The sequence below is a fragment of the Danio aesculapii genome, chromosome 2 (assembly GCF_903798145.1).
Source record: "Danio aesculapii chromosome 2, fDanAes4.1, whole genome shotgun sequence".
Classification (NCBI taxonomy): domain Eukaryota; kingdom Metazoa; phylum Chordata; class Actinopteri; order Cypriniformes; family Danionidae; genus Danio; species Danio aesculapii.
In genome coordinates, this window is record NC_079436.1 from 21,387,683 (window position 1) to 21,397,858 (window position 10,176).

Below are 10,176 nucleotides of genomic sequence, written 5' to 3' on the forward strand. Positions count from 1 at the left end.
TTCTTTCTTTCTTTCTTTCTTTCTTTCTTTCTTTCTTTCTTTCTTTCTTAAACTTAATTTTATTAAACATAAAGTATTAAACTCCTCTGATGAGTAGGAAATTGAAATCTCAGCTCGTTCTTGCTGTTATCAATCAGAAAGTCTTAAAGAAAAAAGGAGAAAACAAAAATGTGAAAAAGTTTCCAAATGTAATGTTAAAAGAGCAAATTAAAAAGGGTAAGATTTAACAACAAGGCTTCATTAGTTAATGTATTTAATTTCTTTTGTTCAACTCTCTCAATATGTTCTATTCTTTGTTATAAAGCAGGGGTTCTCAAACTTTTCAGCCCACGACCTCTAAAATAACAGTGCCAGTGACTCGAGACCCCCAAATTCCTCCGAGGTGGTTATAAATATAAAAACGTTGCGCACACAACAATAGGCAAATATAAACACGAGTATATTGACAGCACAAAAAAGTTGTTTGCTGTGTTGCTGTGTTGTTAATCTAACGTAAACACACCAATCCTATGACAAAGCTAGTAATTTAAAGGCTGATGGCTTTTATTTGCATGTTGTTGTTTTTACTATTAAAAAACACTATTTTTATCTTATGTGGGTTATGGTTAAAATATGGTCATTCTAATAGTTTAATAGCATTTATTTGACTTTTGGAAATCACCAAGCGACCCCTGTCATTGTCTTATGACCCCCATATTGGGAACCACTGTTATAAACAATATGACGTGTGATAAACCTCCCATTACAGGTGGGAGTTCTTTCTAAGTATTTTGAATGTGCAATTGCTTTATTTAAATAAAATAATGCCCAAGACAAAGCTATTTAGTTTCTTCACACTAGCGGTGGAATTTACTGCGATGCGACGGGGCGCCACCTGAAATCTTGCCTAGGGCGCCAAAATGGTTAGGGCCGGGCCTGCATGATCTGCTGCAGCCATGTTATGGTAACAAAGTTTTAAAATGAGCATATTTTCAAAAAAGTGGAGTGTTTCTTTAAATCACGCAGCTAATCAAAAGTAGCATCTTGTTGTTGATATAGAGGACATTCCACGTAGAGGAAATGTTTTCCTGCTGAGCCAAGATATCAAAGATAAAATACCTTTCTAGACAAATACTCTCAAGAATGTGTTAAGAAGTATCACAAAAATAAAAATGATGTCATCATTTACTCACGCTTCACTTGTTCAAATCATATTTGAGTTTCTTTCTTCTGTTAAACACAAAAGAAAATATTTTGAAGAATGCTGAAAACCTGTAACCATTGACTTCCATAGTATTTGAGTTTACTACCACAGAAGTCAGTGGCTACCAGTTTACAACATTCTTCAAAATGTCTGCTTTTGTGTACAATAGAATAAAGAAACTCACAAAGGTCTGGAACAGCGTGTGGGTGGGTAAATTGTGAGTAAATTCGTATTCGTGTGTGAACTGTTGCTTTAATTCATGTGTTACTCTTCAGTCGTTTTAGGAGGTGACTGTGAGCGTCTTGTCATTTTTCACTCTCTGTGTATGATTTGCAGCTGAGACAACAATAGTCATGGAGAAGTGCGTGTAACTATTGTGCCAATCAGCAGTCCTATTCATGGCTGGCTTACTGTCACAGCAGCGTCAGCTCATTTTAACATTAGGCCAATCTGCCGCCTCAGGAAGAGGCTATATTCCCCAAATCCAGCTCTGTGTTAGAGGGGCCCACCGTGAGCATGCAGACAGAAGCCAGTGTTTGTGCTGGTTACAAAATTCTGATTAGATTGACCCAAAACTTGTTTTAAATAAAATGTAATTTAGGATGAGCTCAAGAGCTGCAAAATATATCAGAATTATTGAAATATCGCAAATGTGCATATCGCGCTACAAATACAGTTGTAGAGCAAAGTGGTGGTGATATTTATTTTGTTTATTTTTGTTTGTCAGTTAAAATGATTTGTTTTATGATACAGAGTGACTGACTGTGTCTACTGACTGCAGATACAGACAGAACTGGCAACCCAGAGAGAGTCGCATTTGCCCACACTGCGCCCAGGCAGAGGTGGAGACGGAGGATCATTTCCTCACCCGCTGCACAAACTATCAGACTATCAGAGAAACATTCTACCCCAAACTCCAGAGGATTTACCCTCAAATCACTGAGTTAGACAATAAAACACAACTGCAATATTTACTAGGGAAAAAACATTAATGATGCACTTGCAAACACATGCACACACACACACACACATCATTTCGAGACAAGATGGCGGCGCGTTCAGTTCGCGAAGCCCAGCGTCTCTCCAGTTTCTGCAATTTTGCGGTATTATTCCTGCTCATTTCGGGTCTGTTCGTGCAGAACAGCAGTGCCTTTACATCGTACACCCGACAGGAAATCTTGGATATTGGATTGTGCATTCCGGACAGTTTTATTAACAATATTCGACTCATCCCTGAGATCGCCAGAACACCCGGGCCGAACAACCCTACACGGCCGGGCAGAAGTGCTCGGAGGCGGCGCAGAGAACGTAAACAAAGACGGGGGAAGCGCGGCGGGCTAAGAGCTAAGCTAAAGCTAACACCACACCGGCTCTCTTTACCCAGCATCTTTCTCGCCAATGTACGGTCACTGGTGAACAAAATGGATGAGATTCGACTGCGCATCAACCACAGCAAAAGATTATGGAACTGTAATGTCATGATTTTCACAGAAACATGGCTAAACAGCGGGATACCAGACAAAGCTATATCGCTAACGGAGCATCAAACATTCCGAGCAGACAGAACGGCGGATGACTCCGGTAAGACCAGAGGCGGAGGATTATGCATTTATATTAACAAAGCTTGGTGCACAAACTCTGTCATCGTTGGGAGACATTGCTCTGTTAACCTGGAATTTCTAATGGTTAAATGTAGACCGTTTTATCTGCCACGGGAGTTCACCTCCACCATAATAACTGCTGCTTATATACCTCCCGACGCTGATGCCAAGCTTGCTATGAATGAACTTCATGCAGCCATCAGCAAACAACAGACTGCTCACCCGGAGGCTGCTTTTATTGTTGCGGGGGATTTTAATCACTCAAACTTAAAGACAGTGCTCCCCAAATTCCATCAAAACATTTTCTGCCACACAAGGGGAAACAAAACTTTAGACCAAGTTTACACAAACATGGCTGAAGCATATGCTGTGACCCCCTCCCCCACTTGGGTCAATCAGATCACCTTTGTTTGTTTCTCACCCCCAAGTACTCACCCATCGTCAACCGTGTGAAGCCATCAGTAAGGACCATCAAAGTGTGGCCCAGCGGGGGTGGACTCCACACTCCAGGACAGGTTTGAACACACAGACTGGAGTATGTTTGCTTCCCAGGCCACATGTGACTCTCACACAGACATTGACAGTTACACTTCCTCTGTTCTGGAATATATCAACACCACCATAGACAGTGTTACAACCCAGAAACAGATCACCACATACCCAAATCAAAAGCCATGGATGAACAAGGAGGTGCGCCTCCTGCTGAAGGCACGCAACACTGCATTCAGATCAGGGGATGCACAGGCCTACAGCACTTCCAGGGCTAATCTGAAGAGGGGCATCAAAAAGGCCAAGCACTGCTACAAGCTAAAGCTAGAGGAGCACTTTTCCAACTCTGATCCTCGGCGCATGTGGCAGGGCATCCAGGCCATCAGCAACTACAAACCCAGCCAGTCCACCCCCACAGCTACAAATGTCTCCTTTCTGAACGAGCTAAATGACTTTTATGCCCGCTTTGAAAGAGACAATACAGAACCCTACACCAGGAACACTACCTCAGCCGACCACTCACCTATCACACTCACCTCCTCAGAAGTCTACACCGCACTGAGTCGGATCAATGTGCGTAAGGCTGCTGGGCCAGATGGTATTCCTGGGCGCGTCCTCAAAGCATGTGCAGAACAGCTCACTGGGGTATTCACAGACATTTTCAACCTGTCGCTTAACCTAGCAACTGTGCCAACATGCTTTAAAACCACCTCTATTGTGCCGCTGCCCAAACACTCCAGCCCAACATGCCTGAATGACTACCGCCCTGTAGCACTCACACCCATCATCATGAAGTGCTTCGAGCGGTTGGTCCTGGCACATCTGAAAGACTCTCTGCCATCCACACTAGACCCACATCAGTTTGCCTACCGTGGCAACAGGAGCACAGAAGATGCCGTCTCCATAGCACTGCACTCTGTCCTCACACACCTGGACAATAAAAACACTTATGCACGAATGCTGTTTGTTGACTTCAGCTCAGCATTCAACACTGTCATACCCTCTAAGCTACTGATCAAACTCAGAGACCTGGATATCGACACGTCTCTCTGCAACTGGGTTATGGACTTTCTGACTAACAGACCTCAGAATGTTAGATCAGGCCACATCTGCTCCACCACCGTCACACTCAACACTGGTGTACCACAGGGCTGCGTGCTGAGCCCCTTCCTCTACTCCCTTTTTACCATCGACTGTAGGCCTGTGAACAGATCCAACACCATCATCAAATTTGCAGATGACACCACAGTGATTGGTCTAATCAGCAATAATGATGAGACTGCCTACAGGGAGGAGATACAGCATCTGGCCACCTGGTGCACCGACAATAATCTGCTCCTTAACACCAGCAAGACCAAGGAGCTCATTGTGGACTTCAGGAAGGGACGAACAGGCTCGCATGATCCCATCCACATTAATGGGATGGCCGTTGAACCTGTCTCCTCCTTCAAGTTCCTGGGGACCCCACATCTCAAAGGACCTTTCCTGGACCACCAACACCTCCAGCCTGGTCAAGAAGGCTCACCAGCGCCTATTCTTCTTGAGGCAACTTAAGAAGAACCAGCTTTCATCAGCCGTCTTGGTGAACTTCTACCGCTGCACAATAGAAAGCATCCTGACCAACTGCGTCACAGTCTGGTATGGAAGCTGCTCTGTTGCTGAGCGTAAGGCACTGCAGCGGGTGGTGAAAACTGCCCAACGCATCACAGGGACTACACTGCCAGCCATTGAGGACATCCAGAAGAAACACTGTCTGCGCCGAGCACGCAGTATTCTTAAGGACACCTCTCACCCTGCTCACAGACTGTTTTCTCTCCTGCCTTCCGGCAGGCGCTTCAGGCTCCCCCGGACAAAACCAGCAGACTGAGGAACAGCTTTTTCCCCAGAGCTGTCTCCCTTTTGAACTCTGCCCCTCACTGACTCTTTTGCCTCCCCAAGACACCCCCCACATTCCTCTAACTTATACTCCTCACAATCACTGCACTATTTAACACTTGCACATTTAAAGTTTGCACATATTCATTGCACTGATTCATTTATTGAACTGTACATACCCACTGCACATGGACATTTGTAATTGTTTATCTGCACACTCCTGATTATTAATAGCATCCTGTACATATATTCATTTATTGTAAATCTGTTCATAGCTAATACAACCTGTATATAATGTTGATAGTACATCCATCTGTAAATATTACCATAGTTTTTCTATAACTGCACTTTATAACTTATACCTGTATCCTGCACTTGCTGCTATTGCACTGCTGGTTAGACCTAAACTGCATTTCGTTGCCTTGTACTTGTACATGTGTAATGACAATAAAGTTGAATCTAATCTAATCTAATCATTGTAAATATACTGATATTGTTTTTATTACTGTCTTAAAATGTTGATTCTTAAATGTACAGTTTATTCTGATCTATTACTATTATTATTGATATATATGAATAATATTATATTTATATATTGAATAATCTGATATATTATTTATATTTTATATATATAGTTGAAGTCAGAATTATTAGCTCCTCTGAATTATTAGCCCCATGTTTTTTTCTCTCCAAATTCTGTTTAATGGAGAGATTTTTTCTACACATTTCTAAACATAATAGTTTTAATAACTCATTTCTAATAACTGATTTATTTTATCTTTGTCATGATGACAGTAAATAATAGTTATATATATATATTTTCAAGACACTTCTATTCAGCTTAAAGTGACATTTAAAGGCTTAACTAGTTTAATTAGGTTAACTAGGCAGGTTAGGGTAATTAGGCAAGTTATTGTATAACGATAGTTTGTTCGAAAAAATATATAGCTAAAAGAGGCTAATAATTTTGACCTTAAAATGGGTTTTAAAAAATTTAAAGCTGCTTTTATTTTAGCCGAAATAAAACAAATAAGAATTTCTGCAGAAGAAAAAATATTATCAGACATACTGTGAAAATTTCCTTGCTCAATTAAGCATCATTTGGGAAATATTTTAAAAAGACTTCAACTATTTATATATTTACTACTACATCTATTTACTATGTTTACTATGTTTTTTATTATATATGTATTTTTTTATGTAACCTTTATAAATGCTTTGGCAATACATTTGTAACTTTTGTCATGCCAATAAAACAATTATTGAATTGAATTGTACAGTAAACATGGTTCAGTTTCAGAAATTGTAGCGATGCTTTCTTTTCTCAGAAATCTATCTATCTATCTATCTATCTATCTATCTATCTATCTATCTATCTATCTATCTATCTATCTATCTATCTATCTATCTATCTATCTATCTATCTATCTATCTATCTATCTATCTATCTATCTATCTATCTATGGTCAGTGCATGCAACATGTTTTTCATTCATTCTTTTCGGCTTAGTCCCTTTTATTAATCAGGGGTTGCCACAGCGGAATGAACCGCCAACTTATCCAGCACATGTTTTATGCAGCGAATGCCCTTCCAGCTGCAACGCATCACTGGGAAACACCCATACACACTCATTCACACACATACACTACGGACAATTTAGCTTACTCATCTCACCTATGCCACATGTCTTTAGATTTTGCAGTAAACCAGAGACCCTGTAGGAAACCCTCGCGAACACGGGGAGAACAAGCAAACTCCACACAGAAACGCCAACTGACCCAGCCAAGGCTCGAACCCACTACACACTGTGCAGCCCTGCAACATGTTTTTGTTCATTTAAGTTATTAAAGTTTTTTCAAGTTATTAAGTTACAAGTTTTTAAGTTATTTTTAAGTTATAGTAGATTCAACAAAATTTATTGTAATGTACGTTAAAATGACTTGTAAGGGTAATTTTATTATTTTTTACAACGGTAACTATTATTAACATTGTAAAAACTAATTCTTGCTGTCTTAAATTTTTTTGTTAACTTCAACCTACATCAATCAAACTGACTAAAAAAATTAAGTTAAATTTTGTATAACTAAAAATGTGAATTGAAACCTGATTAACTTAAACAAGTTAAAGCAACATAAACATATTTGTTGTCTGGACTTTTTGTCATTACATTTTACAGTGTAGTTTGAAATGACATATTGTGTGAGAAATAATAATGTATATACACTCTATAAAGCAATTATTCATTCATTTGTTTTCTTTTCAGCTTAGTACCTTTATTAATCTGGGGTCGCCACAGCAGAATGAACCGCCAACTTATCGAGCATATGTTTTTTATGCAGTGAACGCCCTCCCAGCTGCGACCCAACATCCTTATATACACACTCATACACTATGGACAATTTAGCTTACCCAATTCACCTATACCACATGTCTTTGGACCTGTGGGGTAAACCGGAGCACCCAGAGGAAACCCACATACAAACTCTACACAGAAATGCCAATTGACCCAGCCGAGGCTCGTACCAGCGACCTTCTTGCTGTGAGGTGACAGTGCTAAAATAAAGCATAAAGCAATTCGTTTACTTAAAGTGTCTTTTGTTTTAATAATTATGCACAAAGTTCATTTACTCAGTAAATTTGGTCAACGGCTTTGGCTCACTTTTTAAACTGAAGACAACTAATCGCTTTTAACAATATAGAAACAACCATACATTGATTCAGCTTCCTAAAAATCTCAATCAAGTCACTTTGTTACACTTTCCAACAACAAAATCAATCAGTCAAAAATGTAAATAAACTCCTGTAATTCACAAACTACAGGCAAACAGATATTTTAGAGTGGATGCTAAATTCTAAATATTCAATTTTATTTGATGTTCTCTATAATTTAAGTAAGTCTTTGCATGATTAATCTTTCTTAACACAATGAGCATTTGAGTAACTCAAATGTTTGTGCAATGCTAATTGTTGAGTGTGGTTGATCTTTCACTGCAGCTTCTAAATGTGAATTTGCAGTGAACTGAAACTCTAAATGCGTCTTCCTGATACTCTGCAGCAGACAGACATATAAGGGCTTGTGGGATGTGGGCATGCAAGGAATGCTGAAAATATAATCATTCTGCACAGGCGCTTTCACGTCATTAACCACCTGCAAACCCTCTACTGTACTACCATTATTACTCTGTTTACTATTAATGTTAATGTTCACATTCCAACTGAAGTGGTGCTCTGCATTTAGACAGCGCAACAGACTGTTGTTTATTGAAGAGATTTTTTAGTCTTCTGCACATTGATAGGTATTTTCATACAACATAAGAGAAAGTTATGAAAGCATGTTTTAATAGTCATAACCTATCTAGCGGATTTGGCCCCTTAAAAGGGGCAACCTAACTTTGCAAGAAGAATGTGATCATTCCAGTTTGGGCAAGAGGCAGTGCCAAGTCAAAGACTTCAGGAAACATGTTGCTTCATGCTGCGATACACTTTACAGACAGTGTTGTTGCTCTGTCCTTTACTGTGACCCTGTTCTGACCCGGCTGGAAAAACACTGAGACCATGTTTAGACTTTTTTACACACAGGCTGATAATAAATGGATTGCAGAGGAAAAACAAGTTATGCTCTTAAAGAAACAAAGAATTATTTGTGTAATTGTCCTAAATAAAAGTATGCTGCAAACAATCACCTCGGTTATTCACTTTCGATATCAGTGACACAGAGTAAATGTATCTTTCTTTAACTATACTAACTGAACACTTTATACCCTTGTTTAAATGATCGTTTATGCAAATATCTGATTAGCCGATCACATTTTTATACAAAATGTATATTTGCAAGTAATTTAATATTTTAATTGCCTGCTTTGAAAAACAATGTGGCAAACAGATGAAATAATGTCATATTGTGTAATGTTTTGTCATTCAGGATAGCAGGCTATATTTGTGTTAGTTGATTCTTATGTGTACTTATTAAAATACATTAAATAATAAGTGATCATGATTTCATTACATTTGAAATGTTTAAAAATGTCTTGCTGACAAAATAGTAGTGTTTAAAAACATAGTGGTAAAGCATGATGTTTTAAAAGGACAATTAAATATAGTCTTTTAATATGTCATTAAGTTATTATATTTTTTTATTTTGCCTGACAGATTATTTTGGATAATAAAATAATAAAATAAAATAACATTTGTCAATTTACACTTAAATTATAAAGCCCTGTCATTTATTTTGGCTTATTAATGTCAATAAAAGTCACTTTTTGAAACTTTTCAACATCAAAAGTTACTGAAGGAAAGATCTAGGTCCCATATAGGTGATATACATTTATATGTAAATATGTGAATGTAAGCATATGTAAATGACAAAAAACTAAAAAACAAACAAACAAAAAATGAATTACAAAAGATATTTTCAATTTACAGTTATTTTTAAATATATGCTACATGAAATTAAATGACAGTTTCAGTTGTTTTAAGGTTTTCGGTGTTTTTTTCTGGTTATTCTAGAAGGTTCAGATACAATTTTTTACACCAATTTATAGTTCTCTATTAACATAATAGAGTTTTTTAACATACTTTAAATCCTTCCCCAAAAAGTCTTTATGTAATGCTAAAACAAAATTTAAATAATTCTATATTTGCTGGGCAAAGATTAAGCGTGCTTCACTGCATCCAAAATAAAAGCTGACATAATATATACAAGTGGTGCAGTAGGTAGTGCTATCGCCTCACAGCAAGAAGTTCACTGGGTCGCTGGTTCAGTTGCTGTTTCTGTGTGGAGTTTGCATGTTCTCCCTGCGTTCACGTGGGATTGCTTCGGGTGCTCTGGTTTCCCCCACAGTCCAAAGACATGTGGTACAGGTGAATTGGGTAGGCTAAATTGTCCTTAGTTTATGAGTGTGTGGATGTTTCCCAGAGATGGGTTGTAGCTGGAAGGGGAAGGGCATCCGCTGCGTAAAAATGTGCTCAATAAGTTGGCGGGTCACTCCGCTGTGGCGACCCTGGATTAATAAAGGGACTAAGCTGAAA